Raw genomic sequence first — 24,218 nt, 5'->3', positions numbered from 1 at the left:
AATGCTGACAGCTCCTCTGTTACCAGTCCTTGATTTAGACATTCTTTATGTTAAGATATATGATACATATTGTCATAGCTGACCCTGCCAGCTGCTACAGAGAGTTAGCTTAGGGGGGCACATCAAAATTTTGTTATGGGGCCTCATGATTCATAGTTACTCCCCTACTGTGATTATACAAGTATTTCGCCACCTTGACTTTCCCTAAATTCATCTACTTCTATTTCCCTGATACAGAGGGAATGTATAATTAAACTGCTGTTTGTCATTGATAAAACACAGCTCTGCTTGATTTATCTTTAAATGTTACCGCTTTTGTTCTGAAATTGAGCTGTGGAATTTTATTCAACTACCGGTATCTTAATCCACAAATAAAGCAATCCTTCCATTCAAATCTTAAATTCATATCTTCTGAGCAACAGACACTTCAAGAAAAGGTTTTATGGCCATTATCAGGTTACGGGTCTTTATATACTTTCATTTTAGATAGTGGGATTATTTATTGCCTTTTTTTATAGGTGCATCATTCAGTCCTTGTCAAATGCAAGAAAACTGACATGGTTTTACATTTTGCAGCAAACAGTATGCTGTAAAAAGAAAGGCAATTAGTGTATTTGTTCTTAGAGTACATGGGTTGAATTCCAAACTAATTTTCTTTCAAAAATCTGAAATATAGCGTGTTTTGTGATCCAATGATGCCACCAGTGATTTTGAAATTCGACCAACCAAGCTTTCAATTTCACCTCTATTGCTACAGAAAATAATTTTTGTGACTGGGAATCTTTTTTTCTGTCCAGGTCACAGCTCATACACATTTATTCTTCGATTATATTTCTCGCAGGATTCTCCCATCATTGATTAGAAATTCATTCATTTTTCAAAAAATTTCCAGCATGCCCGATCACTCAAATTCGATGGCTGCATGAAAAACGGCCTTTGCTGCAGCCCACTAATAGTGCAAGATTCAAATGTAAATTATTAGTTACGATTTTTTGAAAGAAAATTCTTTCAGGATTTGACCCATGTACGGTCGGACTAGAGCCTGGTGCACACTAATAGTTTTTTTCCCTACAACCCAGCGAGTTAAAGGAAAAAAAACGGCCGACTTCTTTCGGACTGGCTGACATACACATGGGCCAAATGTCGGCCATTTTTTCTTTTACAGGCTGATGACTCCCGAGGGTCATAACTCCGTCAGTTTGTTTTTTCAGTCTGCATCCAACTGGGGAGATTTCCCTTCACTTCCCTTAGACACAACAGGAAGTGAGAAGAAATCCAACTAAAATTTAGCTATCCCTGGTTGTCACCAGGATCACCAGAATTCGTGTCCCCATTGGAAGATTCCCCCTTTATTACAGTTCTGGTGATTTTTCTTTCACTTTCACTCTCAGAGATAACAGTCACAAATAGAGAGCAGCAATAAAAACTTGACTGGTGAACTCAATCCTGGGACTCTCCCAGTACCTTCCAATAGAATAATACCTTCTTAAACAGGTATGTGGAATGTTTTACTCCCCTGACCCCGCTAACATAGTCCCTTAAAGATTCCATGGTGTCCCCCTCCCCTCCCTCCTTTATGTGGGAATCCCATGGAGTGCCTCTGTCTGGTATAAGCACTCCTGAGACCCCACTATCTCTAGACACAGTGAGCAACAAATTCTATGGTATGATATACCAATATACCTGGATTGGACCCTGGGTCCCTCCCCATGATATTGCTTGTCAAACTTGCCCACTAAGTTCAATGGAGAAGTGTAATTTACCACATGTAATCCATGTAATTGTGGTATGGTAGTGTGGTGTTATAGGGTTAAATCATGAGATCCTGACAATAACAGCACTTCTTGTTACAGGCTGACAATGCTACACCACTGTAGTGCTTCACCAGTGGAGCCGCTGAATTGTTTTGGGATTTTTCTGCACGTCTGAAGATGACACACCTCAATCATCCAACATTTACTGACATACCTCAAGGTATTTCAAAGTATATATTAGGCCAAGCGTAGCCTAAAAGGAAAAATGATCAACAAGTGCACTTATACAATCAATCAATCAATCAATCAGTCAATCAATCAATAAGACAATAACGTTACTCTGAGAGATATGGTTAAACACCTGCAGTATTCTGACTAACAGTAATTAACAGAACCAAAATATTTTTGTACCTAGCAACAGTACATAAAGACTGACCCAACTTACTATACCAGTCCCAGTTTTATCCCACTGGGCAGTGAGTGATTAGAAAAAAGGTAACCGTAGGCCGGCAAAGTTTGGGACTTTGAAGAAAGCATAACAGTTCTCAGCAAACAACAGATTAACCCTTTCATGACTAAGCCTATTTTTGGCATTTGGTGTTTACAAGTTAAAATCCATATTTTTTGCTAGAAGATTACTTAAAACCCCCAAACATTATATATATATATATATATATATATATATATATTTTTTTTTAGTAGAGACTCTAGAGAATAAAAACTGCGATTGTTGCAATATTTTATGTCACACGGTATTTGCGCAGCGGTGTTTTAAACGCAACTTTTTGGGAAAAGGGACATTTTCATTCATTTAAAAAAAACGAAACAGTAAAATTAGCCCAATGTTTTGCATAATGTGAAAGATAATGTTACGCCGAGTAAATAGATACCAAACATGCCACACTTTATAATTGCACGCACTCGTGGAATGACGACAAACTACGGTACCTAAAAATCTCAATAGGCGACGCTTTAAATTTTTTTTACGGTTACCAGGTTAGAGTTACAGAGGAGGTCTAGTGCTAGAATTATTGCTCTCGCTCTGATGATCGCGGCGATACCACACATGTGTGATTTGAACACCGTTTACATATCCGGGTGCAACTTCTGTATGCGTTCTCTTTGCTTCGGGAGCTCGCGAGGACAGCGGGCGCTTTAAAAAAAAATGTATTTCTTTATTTTACTTATTTTAAAATTAATAATTTTTTTTTTTTTTTTTTTTTTTTACGTTTTTTGATCACTTTTATTGCTGTCACAAGGAATGTAAACATCCCTTGGGACAGTAATAGGTGGTGAAAGGTACTCTTTATAGAGGGATCGGGGGTCTAAAAGACCCCCGATCCCTCCTTTACACTTCAAAGTATTCAGATCGCCATTTTCGGCGACTCTGAATACTGTATATATTTTTTAATCCTGTGCCATTGGCAGCCGAGTAAACGGGAAGTGACGTCATGACGTCGCTTCCGTGTTTACTATTAGGAGACTGGAATGAAGCTGCTGACGGCTTCATTCCAGTCCCTGCCCAGCCGCCGGAGGCATCTGATCATGCATCGGTGCTCCCAATTGAGCGGGAGCACCAGTGAGAGTGGCGGGAGGCGGCGGGAGGGGAGACGTCTCCTCCTGCTCCTCCGGTATAACAGCCAAGCGGCTTTTAGCCGCATCTGTTTTTATGGCTGGAAAGTCGATCGCCCGCTGTGAAAAACGCTGCGGGAATTATCCCGGTATAAGCCCCGGAAAACGAGTACGCACATCTGCGTACGCTCGGCGGGAAGGGGTTAAATTGTGCAATACTAGTGTCAGGGAAATGGCCATGAGAGAACTGGCAATAATGCCAACAACAGAGATGGACGCCACCGGTGCATCCCCGTGTGCATACACACCAAATTGGCGTATCGCGGCATGCAGGTGAACGGCGGTGCAAATCGTTTTGCGCACATAATGTGATAGATGGGATCCCTGGCTGACATATAAAAGGCTGCTCCTGTTTCCTCCAAATTGCTGGATTGTTGTCAGCTTGCCTGTGTTCCTGTACCTTTGCATCTATTCCTTGGATTTCCTGTTCTGACCCAGCTTGCTCCTGACCTGTTGATCTCTTCTACTGCCTCTGACCCTTGGCTTACCTCAAGGACTTTGTTACCTGCTTGATTACCAGTGTACGACCCCCGACTTGCCTCACGGACTCTATTACCTGCTTGTTCACCAGTGCATGACCCCAGCTTGCCTCACAGACTCCCTCTCATCTATTCATGGCTTTATCATCTGTGTGTGACCCCCGACCTAGCTTTTACTGCTGTTCTGCATACTCAGACTGCCATAGCACAGCTGAAGGTCCTCAGAGACTTTTACCTCAATATCTCTTCTGCTTTCCCAGGCAAACTCCAGGTGATCATCTGCTCAAGGCATTTATACCTGGCTGGCAACCCATGCTTCTTTGGGCACTATACCTCCTGTACCATCTTCAGGGGTATACTGCGCTTAGCCACAAGGGGAGCATCTCTCAGCACCTTGGCCTTGAATCAGGTACGTGTCATCAATCAGACTGAGAATGATAATAATAAAAAAAAAGGTAAACAGAGTAAACGTAGTCAAAAACATAGCCAGCAGTTCAGGAACTGTAACGGATAGTCAGACAAGCCAAAATCATCAATTTATCCGTGAAGTTATCCTTAACACATGATCACCAGCATTATGCATTACATACACACGCCAATAAGCAAAATTTCATACGTGCAAGCAGACCATCGACGTGGTCCAAAAACACATGATACTATAAAATTATACTTAGTAAAGGAACAAGGGGGAGGGGTTTTTGGGGGGGGGGGAGGGAAATATATAAAGGAAGAGGGAGAAAAAAATGATAATGAATAAAAAAAAGAATAAAAAATATTATTAATGGTAAATAATGAATGGATAAAACAATAAATACATGGGGGGAGGAGGGAGGGGGAGGGAAAAAAAACAACAAACAAAAAGAAACAAAAAGGAGGAACAAAAAGGGGGAAGGAAGGAAATTGATGTGTGGGGAAGGAGGGACGGGCGGGATATATGTACATATATGTTATGTGAGGGGTTAGCTCGGCAGCGGGTGTGTGTGACCCCCTGGATGGGTTCACAACACAAAGTCAGGCACAGCAGACAGCGGCGTAGGTTCAAAAAACAAAAGATCCGGTTTATTTATGCTCCATGCAGTGATACATATAACAGCCAAACAAAATAAAACAAGAAAATAAATCCTGGTCAGCTTGACCTCTAACTACACACATAGACTCCCTGTCTAACAACTGGGTACAGCCTTGTGCTGTACCAGTCCCTGCCTTTGTTGTAAAGGTTTTGCCACACAGGCGTTAACTCACCGCACAGTACAGGTGACACACTCCCCAGTCTATACAACACAAAACTGGTTCCAGGATGGAGCATTTCCCTATGCATGCTGGGGTTTTTTGTAGAGGCCTTAATGAGCCCACTTGCTTCAGCTGGGCTCATTAACTCTTCCCCTCTAATTGTAAAAGTCTGCATAAAGCCTGAATCTAGGACACACATATTTACCATCCTGGATACAACCAGGTGACTTCACCTGCCTGCTGCCACATACCCCCCCTCTTGTTTCAACCTTGGGGTTGTAACACCAGCAGTCAGACACGCATGTATCCGAGACAAAGCATCCACATTCCCCATTTTAACACCAGGGCGATGCTTAACTGTAAAGTTAAATTCCTGTAGGGCTAGGAACCACCTATTTACTCTTCTATTGGTCTCCTTGTTCTGAGCCATCCACTTTAAAGGAGCGTGATCAGTCACCAGGTCAAAGTGCCTACCTAGCAGATAGTACCGAAGGGAATCTAGAGCCCACTTCACTGCTAAACATTCTTTCTCAATCGTGGAGTAATTTACCTCATGGGACTTTAACTTCCTGCTGAGGTAAATGACTGGGTGCTCTTCCCCGTTCCAGACCTGGGATAACACTGCTCCTAACCCAACGTCTGATGCATCAGTTTGTACCACGAAGTCCTTAGAGAAGTCTAGTGAGTACAACACTGGCTGGCTACATAAGGCTGTTTTTAAGGACTGAAATGCTTCCTCAGCCTCTGGGGACCATTTAACCATAACCGACTCTTTCCCTTTTGTCAGGTTGGTGAGGGGCACAGCCTGAGAAGCAAAATGGGGAATGAATCGTCGATAATAGCCAGCGATTCCCAGAAAGGCTCGTACCTGTTTCTTGCTGTTGGGACGTGGCCAACTCTGTATGGCCTCGACTTTATTGACTTGGGGTTTTATCACCCCCCCTCCCAATAGTGTACCCAAGATATTTGGCCTCCTCCTGTCCAATGGTACACTTCTTTGGATTGGCCGTAAACCCAGCTTCCCGGATAGAGTCTAGGACTGCTTGTACTTTTGGCAAATGTGAGACCCAGTCTGTGCTATGGATAATCACATCATCCAGGTAAGCTGCAGCATATTTCTGATGGGGCCTCAGAATCTTATCCATTTTCCGCTGGAATGTTGCCGGTGCATTCTGTAACCCAAACGGCATTCTCTTATATTGGAATGCCCCATCTGGGGTTACAAACGCAGTTTTCTCCTTGGCCGACTCGGCCAGGGGAATTTGCCAATACCCTTTGGTGAGATCAAGAGTTGTCATATATCGGGCTGTTCCCAGCCGGTCAATCAACTCATCTATACGTGGCATGGGGTAGGTGTCAAATTTTGTAACTTTATTTAATTGTCTAAAATCATTACAAAACCGCCAGCTCCCATCAGGTTTGGGCACTAGTACGATAGGACTGGACCAGTCACTCTGGGACTCCTCTATCACACCCAATTCCAGCATCCTTTGAACCTCCCCACGTATTGCCTCCCGTCGGGCCTCTGGTATTCTATAAGGTTTTAGTTTTACCCTTTCTCCTGGCGGGGTGATAATGTCATGCTCTACGCCAGATGTTTGTCCCGGAAGCTCAGAGAAAATCTCTTTGTTACGAAGTACAAACTCTTTAACCTCCTGTTGTTGGGGTTTCGATAAGGTGTCTGCTATTCCAACCTCAGGAACTAAGCAATCAGGCTGTACTTGTGACAAAGTCTCTGTGACTAGGGATTCCCTATCCCTCCAGGCTTTCAGCAGATTGACGTGATAGATCTGCTCCGGCTTTCGCCTTCCTGGCTGTCTAACCCTGTAGTTCACCTCACTCATTTTTTCAATTACTTCATATGGACCTTGCCATTTGGCCAGAAATTTGCTTTCAACCGTAGGGACTAGCACCAAGACCCTATCCCCCGGGGAAAAAGTACGGGTCTTGGCCCCACGGTTGTACACTCTCTGCTGTGCTAACTGCGCTTGGGTTAAATGTTTCTTTACAATTGGCATTACCTGTGCAATTCTATCTTGCATCCGGGCGACATGCTCAATCACACTCCTGTGAGGAGAACTCTCATTTTCCCAAGTTTCCTTGGCGATATCCAGCAGCCCTCTTGGGTGTCTCCCATAGAGCAACTCGAAGGGTGAGAAACCCGTAGAGGATTGGGGTACCTCCCTAATGGCAAACATCAGATAGGGTATTAGACAATACCAATTCTTTCCATCTCTATCCACCACCTTCTTTAACATTTGTTTTAGGGTTTTGTTGAATCTTTCAACCAACCCATCTGTCTGGGGGTGATACACAGATGTACGCAATTGCTTCACTTTGTACAACTTGCATAATTCTTTCATAACCCGGGACATAAAGGGTGTACCTTGGTCCGTAAGCAGTTTCTTACAAATACCCACGCGGCTAAAAACAAGAGATAGCTCTTTGGCTATGGTTTTGGCCGAGGTATTTCGGAGAGGAATTGCTTCCAGATAACGGGTGGCATAGTCCAAAATAACCAAAATGTACTGATGCCCCCTAGCAGACTTCATTATCGGACCTACCAAATCCATTGCGATCCTCTCAAAGGGGACCTCAATGATAGGAAGAGGTACCAGTGGGTTACGGAAATGTGGCATAGGTGCCGACTTCTGACACACAGGGCAGGAGGACCAATACTTTTCTATTTCCTTCATGACCCCAGGCCAATAGAATCTCTGCAGTACCCTCTCTCTGGTTTTCTCTGTCCCCAGATGACCTCCCAGAATGTGTCCATGAGCCAATTCTAACACCAACTTCCTGTAAGGTTTGGGCACTACAAGTTGCTCAATGGTTTCTTCTGCCCTTTGAGCCACTCGATATAGCAGGTCCCTTTCCATAGTGAAGTAAGGATAAGGGCAAGTCTTCTCTGGGTTCACTAACTCGCCATCTATTTTCACCACATTTTCCCGTGCCTTTATTAGGGTGGGGTCTTTTAACTGTTCTGTGGCAAAATTTTCCCTGTGAACCTCAAGATCCGAAAACTCCACAGACGGCATGTTTTCATCTGAGGATGTTGGCTCCTCCCCAGTTTCTCGAGTTTCCCCCGCCAATACCGACAAGGGAAATTCAGGAGAGTCCTCACCACTCCCAGAGGAATTCTGGTCATCTTCCTGGTTTATAGGGGCACCAATGGGGGCCTCAGGACAATCCCAGAGTTCCCAGAATTTTGGAAAATCCCTTCCCACAATAGCATCATGTGGTAAGTGAGCCACTAACCCCACCTGATGAGAGAGGTTACCTTTGGGGGTCTCAAAAAACACTGAAGTTACAGGATACTCTCGGGTGTCCCCATGCACACAAATAACAGCCACCCTGTTCTTTCCAGAGACCTCTGTAGTAACTAATTCAGCTTTTATCAATGTTACCAGGCTACCTGAATCTAGCAACACATCAACATGTCTACCATTAATACACATTTTACATAAATGTTTCTCAGGTCCCCGAATGGCAGTGCATGCAACTGTCGCAAACAGCGACTGACGTCTCTCCCTTATAAAGTCACATTGCATAGGCTCATCCACAACTGGGCAATTGGCTGCAATATGTCCCTCTTGCCGGCAGCGGTAGCAAATAATCTTTTTCGCTGCCTCTTGCAGCATGGGCTTCCTGGGCTGCTCCCGCCAGACCTTAGGTAGAACTCCCACCCTCTCACTCTCTCCACCCTCACCCCTTGGAGTCATCTTACCCGCCACTGGGGATGATCTGGTCTTAGGGGGGAAAGTCCGTGAGTCCCTGGAAGAGGTGGTCAGGTTCTCTGTAGCCAAGTACCTCTCAACCAGATCCACAAGTTTATCTGCATTTTCTGGGTCTCCATGGCTTACCCATTTTTGGATGGCAGTAGGAAGAGCTCTCAGGAAACGATCCATAACCACACGTTCCACAATGTTTGGTGCAGTCAAAGTCTCTGGCTGCAGCCACTTCCTGCTCAGGTGAATGAGATCATACATTTGAGACCTGGGAGGTTTTCCAACCTGAAAAGTCCAGTTATGCACACGCTGAGCCCGGACGGCCATTGTGACACCCAGCCGTGCCAATATTTCTGCTTTTAGCACCACATAGTCTTTTGCTTGGTCAGGCTCTAGGTCATAATAAGCTTTCTGTGATTCCCCAGTTAACAGAGGGGCCACCAGTCCAGCCCATTGCTCCTTAGGCCACTTTTCCCTTTCAGCAGTCCTTTCAAATGTGGTCAAAAACACCTCCGGATCATCCTCTCCAGTCATTTTTGTCAGTAAACGGCTCACACCAAAGGATGCGGTATTATTGTAACCACTTGCTTCATTGGTCTGCGGACGTTGCTGTATTAATGTCTCTATTTTCTGTTGAAAATTCTGCTCTTGCTTCTGCAACAGGTCTATGAAGCGGGCTTCAGATCGCTGCTGGGCTTGTTGCTGAGCTTCCAAACTCTGCTGGTGAGCCTTCTGCTGATTTTCCAAACTCTGCTGCAAAGTTGCATTTGTCTGCTGCTGGGCTGTAAGGCTCTGTTGTTGAGCTGCAAGGCTCTTTTGTAAACCTGCATTTGTTTGCTGCTGATTTGCATTTGCTTGTTGCTGGTTTGCATTTGCTAGAGCCAGCTGTCTCAGTATCTCCTCCATGCTGGCCTTAACAAAAAAAAAAAAAGTGCCAAAATTCTCCACCAACTGTGAGGGGTTAGCTCGGCAGCGGGTGTGTGTGACCCCCTGGATGGGTTCACAACACAAAGTCAGGCACAGCAGACAGCGGTGTAGGTTCAAAAAACAAAAGATCCGGTTTATTTATGCTCCATGCAGTGATACATATAACAGCCAAACAAAATAAAACAAGAAAATAAATCCTGGTCAGCTTGACCTCTAACTACACACATAGACTCCCTGTCTAACAACTGGGTACAGCCTTGTGCTGTACCAGTCCCTGCCTTTGTTGTAAAGGTTTTGCCACACAGGCGTTAACTCACCGCACAGTACAGGTGACACACTCCCCAGTCTATACAACACAAAACTGGTTCCAGGATGGAGCATTTCCCTATGCATGCTGGGGTTTTTTGTAGAGGCCTTAATGAGCCCACTTGCTTCAGCTGGGCTCATTAACTCTTCCCCTCTAATTGTAAAAGTCTGCATAAAGCCTGAATCTAGGACACACATATTTACCATCCTGGATACAACCAGGTGACTTCACCTGCCTGCTGCCACAGTTATTAATAATGCTGTTGATCAGGTGTTAAGGGTAACTTCACGGATAAACTGATGATTTTATTTTTGCATACCATTGTGTCTTAATGAATTTACTATCCATTTATATATATATATTATATTATTATTATTTAATTTTTATATATATCTTTTTGATATCTTACGATTAATTTGCTCATGCTATTATGATTATTGATGCAATGTGCCATCCACATTTATTTATGTATGTATTATTTATTTCCCATTCCATTTTTATTAATTTCTTTTTATAAATTTTTAATTTCTATATCTTGACTAATTAATTGCATATTTTCTTTTTTTTATTAGTATTTTCGTAGTGTGTGTGTTTTTTTTTCTCTAGCACTTGTATTTTTAAATGCATGTATTTGACCATAGCCCCACCCCCTGACAGACTATAAAGATACTGCCCTGTGCCTACATTTCCCATGCTTGAGAAAGGAGTGCCGCTATTCTCTCCATCTATATCGTGAATACTCGGAAATGCGTCGCATATCCGTGACGTCCCAGCCCGGCGCCACACTTCACTGTGCTTTCCAAGCCTCGTTCTGGCTTCCTATACACAGCTGTGTTACACCAACAAACACGGAGGCCGTTCGGGGGATACGGACAAACACTGCACAGCTGGTGACAGGTCCTGGCATCAGACCCATTCCCGGAACCCACACCTGGTTGCATGAACTTTCTGCTGATCCCTTTCAAAAACTTGGTGTGTTATCGTTGGAAGAATAAGGAGCAATTGCTGTGTCCCACCATCTCCATCCCTACTGGATTTGATGTGCTGTCGGCGGTATAAGGACATGCTGTGACTTGTAGTCCATCTCCTCCCTTCCTGTCCACAGATGCACCTGAACGCAATGTTGCAGTTTTTCATGTGAGTGGACATTTTCTTTGTAATAAATGTTATTTTGATATATATTCAGAGGTGCCCCTCTCCTTGTTTTTTCTCAGCGCCTCTGGACCTTGCTTCTGGTCTCTTCGGTGGCAGCTCTGACAGACTTATGTATGTGTATATTTACACATTGCGCCTTTTGTTTAATTACTTTCAATCGGAGGGTCGCTTGCAGCATCTGATGGTTTCTCCTGCCTCTGCGGATTCAGGTCCTCCTCCCACCAATGCCACATCAGCCTCTTCAGCACAGGAACATGCCAGCCCAAGATGTTACCTCCTGAACCCCAAGTGCCAACACTTGAACGATTCCTCTGTGATCGAAAAAAATTCAGAGACTTTAAAAACGCTTGTTTGCTGTACCGAGCCCTCCAGCCCAGAACCCCCTCTGTTGGGAACCGTGAAAGGGGGTTTTATTATTTCTCTGTTATCTGATATCTCATAATCTCAAAATCTTATCTTATAACTTGCTTGAGCAAAAGAACCCCGTACTGAACTCAGTGGATAGTTTATTCGAGGCAATGGCACAACTTTATAATGACCCTCAGAGTACAGCAACCGCTGAGGCCACCCTGCATACTCTGCTTCCAGTGGAAGAGTATACCATTGACTTCAGCAAATGGTCCGCAGACACTGGTTGGAATGAAGCTGCTCTTAAATTCCAGTAACGCAAAGGGTTATCGGTCAGGGTACCAATAGCAGGAGGTCTCTAGAACCCAGCACTTGTCAGAGAATGAGAAGGACTCTAGGACCCAGCACCTCCGCCAGCACATCACATGGGCCTTTATAAGGAAGTCAGCCCTTGGCTGAAGTGCTGTTTGATCTCAGCTATTACTAATGTTCCTGTGCTTCCTGTTTCCTGTGAACCTTGATTACTGACCCGGCTTGTTCCAGACCGGTCTCCTGCCTACCTCCTGACCTTGACCTCGGCTTGATAAATGAATCTCCTTGGCCTGCTACCTGTCTTGACCTCTGCTCTCGTCTAACCTCGTCTCCTCTGATATCCACCTAGTACTGAAACCTCTGTCTCAGTGGCCCTGGTTACCTGCTACATCTCATAGGCGCCACCTTCCTGCAGCAGCCCTGCAGCATATCACCTGTATTCCTGAGCCTTTCCTGCAAGCAACTCTGCAGGTGACCTGTGTGACTTGGGCCTGGCTCCTCCTGTCTCACCTCCAGGGGAGTCTGAATCTGAGCTGCAAAGGAAGCCCTCTATCCATTGGCCTCCAGCACTTTGGTACCTGATACTATCTGAGACTCTTAAAGATGAACTGGCCTGAGTTGAGACTTACGCTACTCTAGAAGGTCTGATACAACTTGCCATTAAACTGGACAGATGCTTGCTGGAGGGGTGGTCCAAACGCTTTCAAACTTCCCAGCCTACTTGGGTGTTACCCAAGATTGCTTCTGCTCCTCCTTCTCTGTCAGTACCATCCTCTACTTTTATGACTGAAGGAGAACCAATGCAATTAGGTCTGGTCCGTTCCTCGCTTACTCCTGACGAAAAGCAACGTCGTTGACAGGCCAATCTCTGCCTATACTGTGGAGGAGCTGGACACTTTTTATGCAACTGTCCTGTGAGGCCCAGTAAGTCCTATCAATGACATTTTATGCACTTTCAAGTTACTGGATCTTTTCTATCTTACCTTGTCCTCCCTCTCTCCCTACAGGTGGCGGAGGCCTGCAGTTGCTTCTTGGACTTTTCTCTGGCTAAAATACTCTGTGTGCCCCTTGATGATAAGACGCAAAGCCTTAATGTACATTTATGGATTTCATCCCTCTTTCCTACCAAACACCATACCGGAAGTATTAGTCTCTGCAGTCCGGGATCGGAATACATTTTATTCAAATTAATTACCAACAACTCCAGGAAGATCAAGATAACTACAAAAGATACCACGACTGAGGAAGGTAGGAGACAAGGTATGGCTGTCTGCTGTAAACCTCAGACTCTTGTGCACATCCCGGAAATTAGGACCAAAATTCATTGGCCCTTTTGAGATCAAGAGAATGGTAAATCCAGTAGCCTTGTAACTGGCACTACCCAACTCCTACAAAATTCACCCGGTTTTCCATGTTTCTCTGATTAAGCCAAGAGTTCCTAGTCCCTTTCTCGGAAGAGAAGAATTGCCACCACCTCCAGTCTCGATGGAGGGTGAAACGGAGTTTGAAGTGGAGACCATTATGGACTGCAGGAACAGAGGGAGACAAATGCAGTACCTCATCAAATGGAAGGGGTACCCCCCCCCCCAGAAGATAATTCCTGGGAACCCTCAGGTAATGTGCATGCCCCACAATTGAAGCAAGCCTTCCACAACAGACACCCAGAAAAACTGGCTAGTTTGGCCATCTGGAGGCTGCCCCTGGGGGGGGCACTGTCAGGGAAATGGCCATGAGAGAACTGGCAATAATGCCAACAACAGAAATGTACGCCACTGGCGCATCCCCACGTGCATGCGTGGCAGAATGGCGAATCGTGCGCGCGCAAAATGTGATAGATGGGATCTCTGGCTGTCCTATAAAAGGCTGACCTTGTTTCCTCCAAATTGCTGGATTGTCATCAGCTTCCCTCTGTTGCTGTACCTTTGCATCTATTCCTTGGATTTCCTGTTGTGACCCGGCTTGTTCCCGACCTGTTGATCTCTTCTCTTGCTTCTGACCCTTGGCTTATCTCATGGACTTTGTTACCTGCTTGATTACTAGTGTATGACCCCCGCTTGCCTCACGGAGTCTGTTACATGCTTGATCACCAGTGCATGACCCTGGCTTGCCTCACGGACTCTCTCTCATCTAGTACCAGCTTGGTCATCTGTGTGCGACCCCCGGCCTAGCTTTTACTGCTATTCTGCATACTCAGATTGCAAAGCACAGCTGAAGGTTCTAAGAGACTTTTACCTCACCATCACTTCTGCTTTTCCCAGGCAAACACCAGTGATCATCTGCTCAAGGCATCCATACCTGGCCAGCAACCTGTGTTTTCTTTTTAATCTGCATCTTACTTCACAAAAAAAGTAAATAAAACCTTTTTTTTTGCATTCTAAAATGGTTTAAAATCTATTTTTTTTGTCTTGACATATTAATGAAAGAAAATACATACCAAACCACCATATACTTTCCTTAATGGGCTTCCATTTTCTTTCCAAATTCTATTAAATGGTTTTAACTTTTATGTGTATTTTTCTTTCTTCAGCATCCCAAAAAAAAAAAATATGAAATGTTTAAATATGAGTCTTTTTGCAAAGGAAAAAAACACTATACCAAGAATCTGTTTCTATATCCATATGAACTTCTGCTAGGCAGTAATATGCACCGATCTCATGAATGATGGTAATTTACTTACACAGGCTAACCTGCGAGTGGTATCATAGTTATTTTTCCCCAAACTGCAAATTCCTGTTCCATAATGGTGGCTTCGCTCTGAGATTGCAAGGTAATATTTATTGGTCTTATTTTATCAATTCAAAAAAGTGAAGTGCTAACATTACAGTGATACTTTAAAAAGGAAAGGCTCTAATGATCTAACAAGAATTGTGCAAATGGTATACAAGTAAAAATGCCTTACTTTTCAAAAAGAGAAAAAGAGCACAAAGACTCTGTCATGTCACAAAATATAAAAAGAATATACGAACCTCACTATAGGTGTTTAATGTTAGAATTTGCATTTAATAAAAGAAATTTGTACTGAACGAAATATGGAGGTTGCTGACCTAGCCATTTGAAAATGGTAGTTGTCTGGGTGTCATGTGGATCTTTTGACTTTATTACTTTGTGAAACTGATACACAGAACAGGAGCTCTGATTCACTTGCTGCTGGAAGCCAGAGGCAGCCAGGTAACTACATTTCTCCTAGCACAGATGTTTTATAATCCCTTCACGTCTGCAAACTGTAGATTAAACTCCTTGAATTGGGGCTGTTCCTGCACTGCAAGAGTTAATAGCTTCTTTTGTCTAGGGGATGGGAGAAACAATTTTACTTACCTGATCCACTGCTCCCCTGGCAGATGGTTCTCCCCTACGCTGTGGCAGTGGACTGTCCCTTGGCACCATTATGTCTAATGCAGGGATATGAGCCCTGCTTTGGTCTCGATGAACTAAGGACCCTAGACTGCTGGATCATGGGGGAGTAGAAGCTGCGAGGACTGGTCTAACTGCAGGGAGGAGCAGAGAATTGAGTAGGTAAATATTTTTTTGTTCTCCTACACCAAAATGAGCAATTAACTTTTGTAGTGCAGGCAGGACAAGGACAAGGGGTAGGAGGGACAGCCACCCAGGGTGCAGCAGTAAGGGGGGAAGGTCCCCACCTTTCTTACAGCTTACTAGCTCCAGATCAGAGGCTAGAAAACAGTGGGCCTCCGCTTCATGTCTACTCTGACAGTCACCACTGCTGTCACACTGTGCTCCAGCATGCAAAAAATGCCAATGAAAACTGAATGAATGATGTATTACATCACTTTGGCCTAGCTCAAAAACCAGGAAGCAACTGAAACCAGCAGCAGCAGCAGCAGCAGCAGCAGCAGCAGCAAAAGGATTAAATACAAATGTCCTTTTGCTTGAAGAGTATTACATCATATTCTACAGGGGAGGGCTGGCAGCCTTAGGCCTGGGGGGCAAGTCTAGTCAAGTGGTCCATTAAACCACGAATCAGCTCACCATCACCAGTGCCCATCAATGCAGCCTCACCAATGCCCATCGATGCAGCCTCACTAGTGTCTATCAATGCCACCTCATCAGTGCCCATCAATGCAGCCTCACTAGTGCCCATCAGCTCAGCCTTGTCAGTGCCCATCAATGCAGCCTCACCATAGCCCATCAATACAGTCTGTTCAGTGCATGGGGATTAGAGAGAGAAGAGCCACTGGATTACACAGAGCGGAGATCTACCGTTGATCCGGTGTGGCTGCTGTCATACGAAGTCCTGCCTCCTGGACCAGGTTATATAATAGATGTCACCAGTGTGCTGTTTATCATAGGACAAAGAGGAGACAGATCATGTGTTCCTAGTATATAGGATCGGTCTCCTCCCTAGTCAGTCCCATCTCCCCCACAGTTAGAATCACTCCCTAGGTAACACATTGAACCCCTTGATTGCCCCCTAGTGTTAACCCCTTCCCTGACAGTGGCATTTATACAGTAATCAGTGCATTTTATAGCACTGATCGCTGTATAAATGTCACTGGTCCCAAAATAGTGTCAAAAGAGTCCGATCTGTCCAACATAATGTCACAGTCACAATAAAAATTGCAGCATTACTAGTAAAAAGAAAAAAATAATAAAAATGCCATAAATCAATAACCTATTTTGTAGACGCTATAACTTTTGTGCAAACCAATCAATGTACGCTTATCGCTTATTGCAATTTTTTTTACCAAAAATATGTAGAAAAATACATATCGGCCTAAACTGAGGAAACTTTTTTTTTTTTATTAAATTGGCATATTTATTATAGCAAAAAGTAAAAAATATTGTGTTTTTTTTAAAGTTGTTGCTCTTTTTTTGTTTAAAGCGCAAATGATAAAACCGCAGAGGTGATCAAATACCACCAAAAGAAAGCTCTATGTGTGGGAAAAAATTAATTTGGGTACAACGTTGCATGACCGCACAATGAAAATTGACCTGAGCAGGAAGGGGGTGAAAATGCCTGGTATTGAAGTGGTAAATTAATGGTAAATTAATGAAAGTGGTAAATTAATGAAAGTGTATTTCTTCCAAAAAAATTGTATTTGAAAATACAGAGTGACATAAAATATTGCAACAAGTGCCATTTTATTCTCTAGGGTCTCTGCTAAAATATATTTCTTGATCATACATCACGGGACACAGGAGCTTCATTACATAGTGGGTTATATAGGCACCTCTGGTGATTGGACACTGGTTAACCCCAATTAAGGAGAATTCCTCCCCTATATAACCCCTCCCATATGGGAGGCACCTCAGTTTTTTCACCAGTGTCTATGGTGGTTGGTCACGTAAAACTTTAGCTCTATGCAGGTCCCTGCGGGGGGCCTAAGGGCTACAACAAACCGGATCCATACCTCGGGCCGATATTTGACTCCCAAGATGGTATGGTACCCGGGCCTCGATAGCAGAAGAAACGAGGTTTGGCCTGTAAGTCCTCTCCTATTGGAAGACTGGGCTCTGGGAAAACCAGACTTGGTGTACTGTTTATACAGAGCGCACGAAAGTTTCTGGCAGAGTCTTTTACATGGTCCAGGTAGGAGGCTCTTCCGAGAAAGAGCCCCAGATAAACCTGAAGGTTGGCTAACACTGCCCGCTGTGATGGGTGAAGGCTGGAATTTGTCTGTTTCAGCAATTCCTGCGGGGAGGACAGGTAAGGGAAGTTAATCCTATATATGTAATTATATGATGGATTTCTTCATTTTAAGTAGTTGTATGTCTTACCTGGTTTCCACCACTAGAGGGAGTAAGAGCAGCCTGATGCATACTTACATGCCTTTCAGTACACACGCTCAGTGAAGCCTGGTTCTCCAGCTGTCTCACGTCTCCACTGCAGTCCCTGCCACAACAAGGTAACACAGGGGTCCCGCGTAGTCTGGGGGTCCCACGCAGCTCCGGTGGAGTTCTCCTTTCCCCCCCTGGATCCCGCGGTCCTCATGCACGCGCGCACACGCGTGCACGCGCGACGGGCGCGTTGCCGGCCTAATGGAGGAGGGGGGAGTGTGGTTGTGAGCCGTGCACGTCAGTGTGCACGGCACTGTAATGCGCAGGCGCCAGGCAGCAGATTTAAAAAGCCCAGAGCGTCAGGGGGCTGTAAGTGGAGACACAGGAGCTGTGGGCAGTAAGCATCTGAGGGGATTGGATCCAGGCAAACCTTAGACACCTACTCAGCATCAGGTTGTACAGTTTAAGCATATATATTTATTGTGAGACTTTAAGCACAACAGTGATTGCACTTGTACTAGTACCTCTGCTTTGTAGCTTAGGACTATGTCTCCTCGTAAGAGGGTCTCAGGGGGAGGTAGCAAAGGCACTGGTAAAGCATTTGATTGGGTTCCCGTTTAAAGGGGAACGTTTGTTTGGAGAAGAATTAGACAAATTCGTCCAAAAAATTTCAGGGGGTAAATCTTCTCTCCTTCCAGTCAAAAGGAGCAAGCGTCCTTCATTCAGGCGTGCTCTCTCTCCCGGAGCATCAAGCTCTAAGCAGTGGCGACGGTCTTCTCAACCCTCCTCTACAGGAAAGACTCAGGGCCGGGCCCAGGGGCAGAAAAAGTCTTGGGGGCAAAAGCCTGCCAAGCAGAGCCCAAAAGCTTCCTTGTGAAGGGGCGCCCCCGCTCGGCCGAGTGGGGGGAAGGCTCCTGCAGTTTGCAGGAGCCTGGCGGGAAGAGATTCGGGACAAGTGGTTGATCTCTTCGGTATATCTGGGCTACAGGCTAGAGTTTCAGAAGATTCCACCTTCTTGCTTTCAAAGGTCAAGGATCCCCAGGGATCCAGTAAAGCAAAAACCGCTATTTCTGGCCTTAGATCACTTACTATCCCAGGGGGTGATAGTAGAAGTGGACCCAAAAGAACAGGGTTCAGGGTTTTACTCAAATCTCTTTACTGTTCTGAAGCCAAATGGAAGTGTCAGACCTATCCTAGATCTGAAGGATCTGAACCGGTTTGTACGCATCCGGTCCTTCCAAATGCAGTCAATCCGCACTGTGGTCTCCTCCCTGCAAGGGGGAGAGTTTATGGCATCAATAGATATCAAGGATGCATATCTCCATGTGCCAATTTTTCCCGCACACCAAAAATTTCTAAGGTTCGCGGTAGAGCGGCGCCATTTTCAATTTGTGGCATTGCCGTTCGCGCTTGCTACGGCCCCTCGAGTCTTCACAAAGATTCTGGACCCTCTCTTGGCAAACCTAAGAACTCAGGGTATAGCCGTCATGGCTTATCTAGACGATTTGCTTCTCATGGAGAAAACAGTAGCGTTCCTGAACCACAGCGTCACCAGAACGCTAGAACACCTGGAATGCCTAGGTTGGATCATAAACCTAGAAAAGTCGTCCCTACAGCCTGCCACCAGGTTGGAATACCTGGGTATGATCATCGACACCGCTCAGGGCAAGGTGTTTCTTCCAAGGCCAAAGGCCTTGGCAATTGGGGATCTGGTGCGCCTAATTCTGGCTGGAGATCTTCCCCCATTTCATTGTGCATGAGACTGTTAGGGAAAATGGTCGCCTCCTTCGAGGCCGTCCCATTCGCCCAGTTCCACTCAAGGCCTCTGCAAAGATGCATCCTTGCGGCTTGGAACAGGAAGCCCCAATCCTTGGATCTTCCTATGCGTCTATCCCCAGGGACACGCAGGAGTCTCATCTGGTGGTTACAAACCACGAATTTGCTGAAGGGCAAAACTTTTCTTCCTCTTCCATGGAAGATTATCACAACAGATGCCAGCCTGACAGGCTGGGGAGCAGTGTTGGAGGAGACGTGCTCGCAGGGGAAATGGTCTGCGATCGAGAAGCTATTGCCCATAAATGTCCTGGAGATCCGGGCAATTTATATGGCTCTCATAAAGTGGTCTTACAGACTACGAGGTCTCCCTGTTCGGGTTCAGTCCGACAATGCCACAGCAGTGGCTTATATCAATCACCAGGGCGGTACCAGGAGTCTGGTGGCCTCATAAAGAGGTGAATCGCATACTTGTCTGGGCAGAAAAGCATGTTCCGTGTCTTTCTGCAGTCTTCATTCCAGGAGTGGAAAATTGGCAGGCGGATTTTCTGAGCCGCCAGCAGTTGTGCCCAGGAGAATGGGCTCTGCACCCCGACGTGTTTCGGAACATATGTCGCAGGTGGGGTACTCCAGACGTAGATCTGTTTGCATCCAGGTTCAACAGGAAACTGGACAATTTTGTGTCAAGGACAAGAGATACACTTGCTCAGGGGTCAGATGCTCTGACAGTTCCCTGGGATCAGTACAATCTGATCTATGCCTTCCCCCCGAGCCCGCTTCCTTAGAAGTTCCTAGGAAGAGTCAAGAGGGAGACAAAATCGGTCCTTTTGGTGGCCCCGGCTTGGCCCAGGCGACCGCGGTACGCATAGATCATGAAGTTGGCAGTAGGCAGGCCATGGATCCTCCCTCTCTGGCCAGATCTGCTCTCACAGGGTCCAATTTACCATCCTGCTTTACGCAGTCTGAATTTGACGGTTTGGCTGCTGAGATCCACATTCTGAGAGACCGTGGCCTTTCGGGGCCAGTCCTTTCTACTCTGGTCAATGCCAGAAAGCCGGCCTCCAGGCTTATTTATTACAAAATCTGGAGGGCGTATGTTTCCTGGTGTGAACTCAGGAAATGGCATCCTAGAAAGTAGGTCATTAGCAGGATCTTGGCCTTTCTCCAGTCAGGCCTAGAAATGAATTTGGCCATAAACACTATCAAGGTGCAGATTTCGGCCCTGTCAGTGTTTTTTCAGAAGCCACTTGCATCGCATTCCCTGATGCGGGCTTTCATCCAGGGGGCCATGCAGATAAGACTGCCAGTCAAACCTCCGGTATGCCCATGGGATCTGAATTTGGTTCTCTCGGCTTTGCAGGGGCAACCATTTGAACCTTTGCATCTGGCTTCATTAGTTCTCCTGACTAAAAAATTGGTCTTCTTGGTAGCCATATCCACGGCTAGAAGAGTATCAGAGCTAGCAGCTCTTTCCAGCAAGGAGCCGTATCTAATTATTCATAAGGACCGGGTGGTCATGAGTCCCAACAGGTCCTTTCTACCTAAGGTGGTTTCGGGATTCCATTTGAATCAAGACGTAATCCTACCATCCTTTTTTTCGGACCCACAGTCCGCAGAAGAAGAATCTTTGCACACTTTGGATGCGGTTAGAGCAATCAGTATATATCTTCAAGCAACTGCTCAGATAAGGAAAACTGATTGCTCGTCTATTTTGCCGGAAGGCCCTAGGAAGGGCCAGGCAGTGTCAAAATCCACTCTCTCAAGGTGGATTAGACAGGTTATTTCTCAAGCCTATAGTGTTAAAGGGAAAATCCCTCCTTTTCGAGTGAAAGCGCACTCTACTAGGGCTGTAAGTGCTTCTTGAGCAATGCATCACCAGGCCTCCCTGGCTCAGATCTGTAAGGCTGCAACTTGGTCATCAGTCCACACATTCACCAGATTCTATCAGGTGGATGTCAGAGGGCAAGAGGCGCAGTGTACTGCAGGCTGCAGTTTAGGTCCCTGGCGGTCTATAATTATGATCCCCTGCCCTGATCCGACTTCCTCCAGAATAAATAAAATAAATCGTGAGCGGCAGCTGCCGGCCATTATGCGTATATTGTTAGGGCAGCCTAGGGGGAAATTGCAACCCTGCCCCCCGGGCCCAGCCCGCCCCTGATATTCTATATGGGACATGTCTACCTCCTGTTTTGACACTCTAGCAGAAATAGCCGATTTATCTGTCATCTGTATCCGTGATCTAGGTAGAGCTAATATCTGAAAATGGTCACAGAATTTTCAAATGGACAACATAACATTTAAAATAATTCAGGGATACAGAAGGGTTTGTAAAATCATAATAAATAAAGTATAGCGATACATGCAATTTAAAATAATATTGTATATATATACCAGTTACACACACACACACACACACACACACACACACACATATATATATATATATATATATATATATATATATATATATATATATATATACATATATATATATATATATATATATATACATATATATATATATATATATATATATATACATATATATATATATATATATATATATATATATATATATATATACATATACATACATATATATACATATATATATATATATATATATATATATATATATATACATACACAAACACAGCATCTCACAAAAGTGAGCACACTCCTCACATTTTTGAAAATAATTTAGTATATCTTTTCATGTGACAACACTGAAGATATGACACTTTGCTACAATGTAAAGTAGTGAGAGTACAGCTTGTAAAACAGTGTAAATTTGGTGTCCCCTCAAAGTAACTCAACACACAGCCATTAATGTTTAAACCGCTGACAAAAAAGTGAGTACACCCCAAATTGGGTCCAATTAGCCATTTCCCCTCCCCGGTATCACGTGACTCGCTAATGTTACAAGGTCTCAGGTGTGAATAGGGAGCAGGTGTGTTAAATTTGTTGTTATCGCTCTCACTCTCTCATACTGGTCACTTGAAGTACAACATGGCACCTCATGGCAAAAAACTCTCTGAGGATCTGAAAAAAAGAATTGTTGCTCTACATAAAGATGGCCTAGGCTATAAAAAGATTACCAAGACACTGAAATTGAGCTGCAGCATGGTGGTCAAGACCATATAGCGGTTTAACAGGACAGGTTCCACTCAGAACAAGCTTCACCAAGGTCAACCAAAGAAGTTGAGTGCATGTGCTCAGCGTCTTATCCAGAGGTTGTCTTTGGGAAATAGACCTATGAGTGCTTCCAGCGTTGCTGCAGAGGTTGAAGGGGTGTGGGGTCAGCCTGTCAGTGCTCAGACCATACGCCACACACTGCATCAAATTGGTCTGCAGGGCTGTCGTCTCAGAAGGAAGCCCCTTCTAAAGATGATGCACAAGAAAGCCCGAAAACAGTTTCCTAAAGACTAGCAGACTAAGGATATGGATTACTGGAACCATGTCCTGTGGTTAGATGAGACCAAGATAAATTTATTTGGTTCAGATGGTGTCATGCGTGTGTGGTAGCAACAAGGTGAGGAGTACAAAGACAAGTGTGTCTTGCCTACTGTCAAGCATGGTGGTGAGAGTGTCATGGTCTGGGGCTGCATGAGTGCTACAGCCACTGGGGAGCTACAGTTCATAGAGGGAACAATGAATGCCAACATGTATTGTGAGATACTGAAGCAAAGCATGATCCCCTCCTTTCAGAGACTGGGCCAATGGACAGTATTCCAACATGACAATGACCCTAAACACACCTCCAAGACGACCACTGCCTTGCTAATTAATCTGAGGGTGAAGGTGATAGACTGGCCAAGCATGTCTCCAGACCTAATCCCTATTGAGCATCTGTGGGGCATCCTCAAACGGAAGGTCTCGAACATCCACCAGCTCTGCGATGTCGTTATGGAGGAGTGGAAGAGGACTCCAGTGGCAACCTATGAAGCACTGGTGAACTCCATGCCCAAGAGGGTTAAGGCAGTGCTGGAAAATAATGGTGGCCACACAAAATATTGACACTTTGGGCCCAATTTGGACATTTTCACTTAGGGGTGTATTCACTTTTGTTCTTTTGTTGCCAGAGGTTTAGACATTAATGGCTGTGTTGAGTTATTTTGGATGGATAGCAAATTATACAAGCTGTACACTCACTACTGTACATTACATTGTAGAAAAGTGCAATTTCTTCAGTGTTGTAAATTATATATATACAGTGCCTTGCAAAAGTATTCGGCCCCCTTGAACTTTTCAACCTATTGCCACATTTCAGGCTTCAAACATAAAGATATAAAATTTTATTTTTTTGTGAAGAATCACCAACAAGTGGGACACAATTGTGAAGTGGAACGGAATCTATTGGATAATTTAAACTTTTTTAGCAAATAAAAAACTGAAAAGTGGTGCGTGCAAAATTATTCGGCCCCTTTACTTTCAGTGCAGCAAACTCACTCCAGAAGTTCAGCGAGGATCTCTGAATGATCCAATGTTGTCCTAAATGACTGATGGTGATAAATAGAATCCACCTGTGTGTAATCAAGTCTCTGTATAAATGCACCTGCTCTGTGATAGTCTCAGGATTCTGTTGAAAGCGCACAGAGCATCACGAAGACCAAGGAACACACCAGGCAGGTCCGTAATACTGTTGTGGAGAAGTTTTAAAGCCGGATTTGGATACAAAAAGATTTCCCAAGCTTTAAACATTCCATGGAGCACTGTGCAAGCGATCATTTTGAAATGGAAGGAGTATCAGACCACTGCAAATCTACCAAGACCTGGCCATCCCTCTAAACTTTCAGCTCAGACAAGGAGAAGACTGATCAGAGATGCAGCCAAGAGG

Source organism: Lithobates pipiens, unplaced genomic scaffold, assembly GCF_037356315.1.
Source record: "Lithobates pipiens isolate NorthernLeopardFrog02 unplaced genomic scaffold, aLitPip1_a1.2 Scaffold_1, whole genome shotgun sequence".
NCBI lineage: Eukaryota > Metazoa > Chordata > Amphibia > Anura > Ranidae > Lithobates > Lithobates pipiens.
This window is presented reverse-complemented; position numbering follows the sequence as displayed.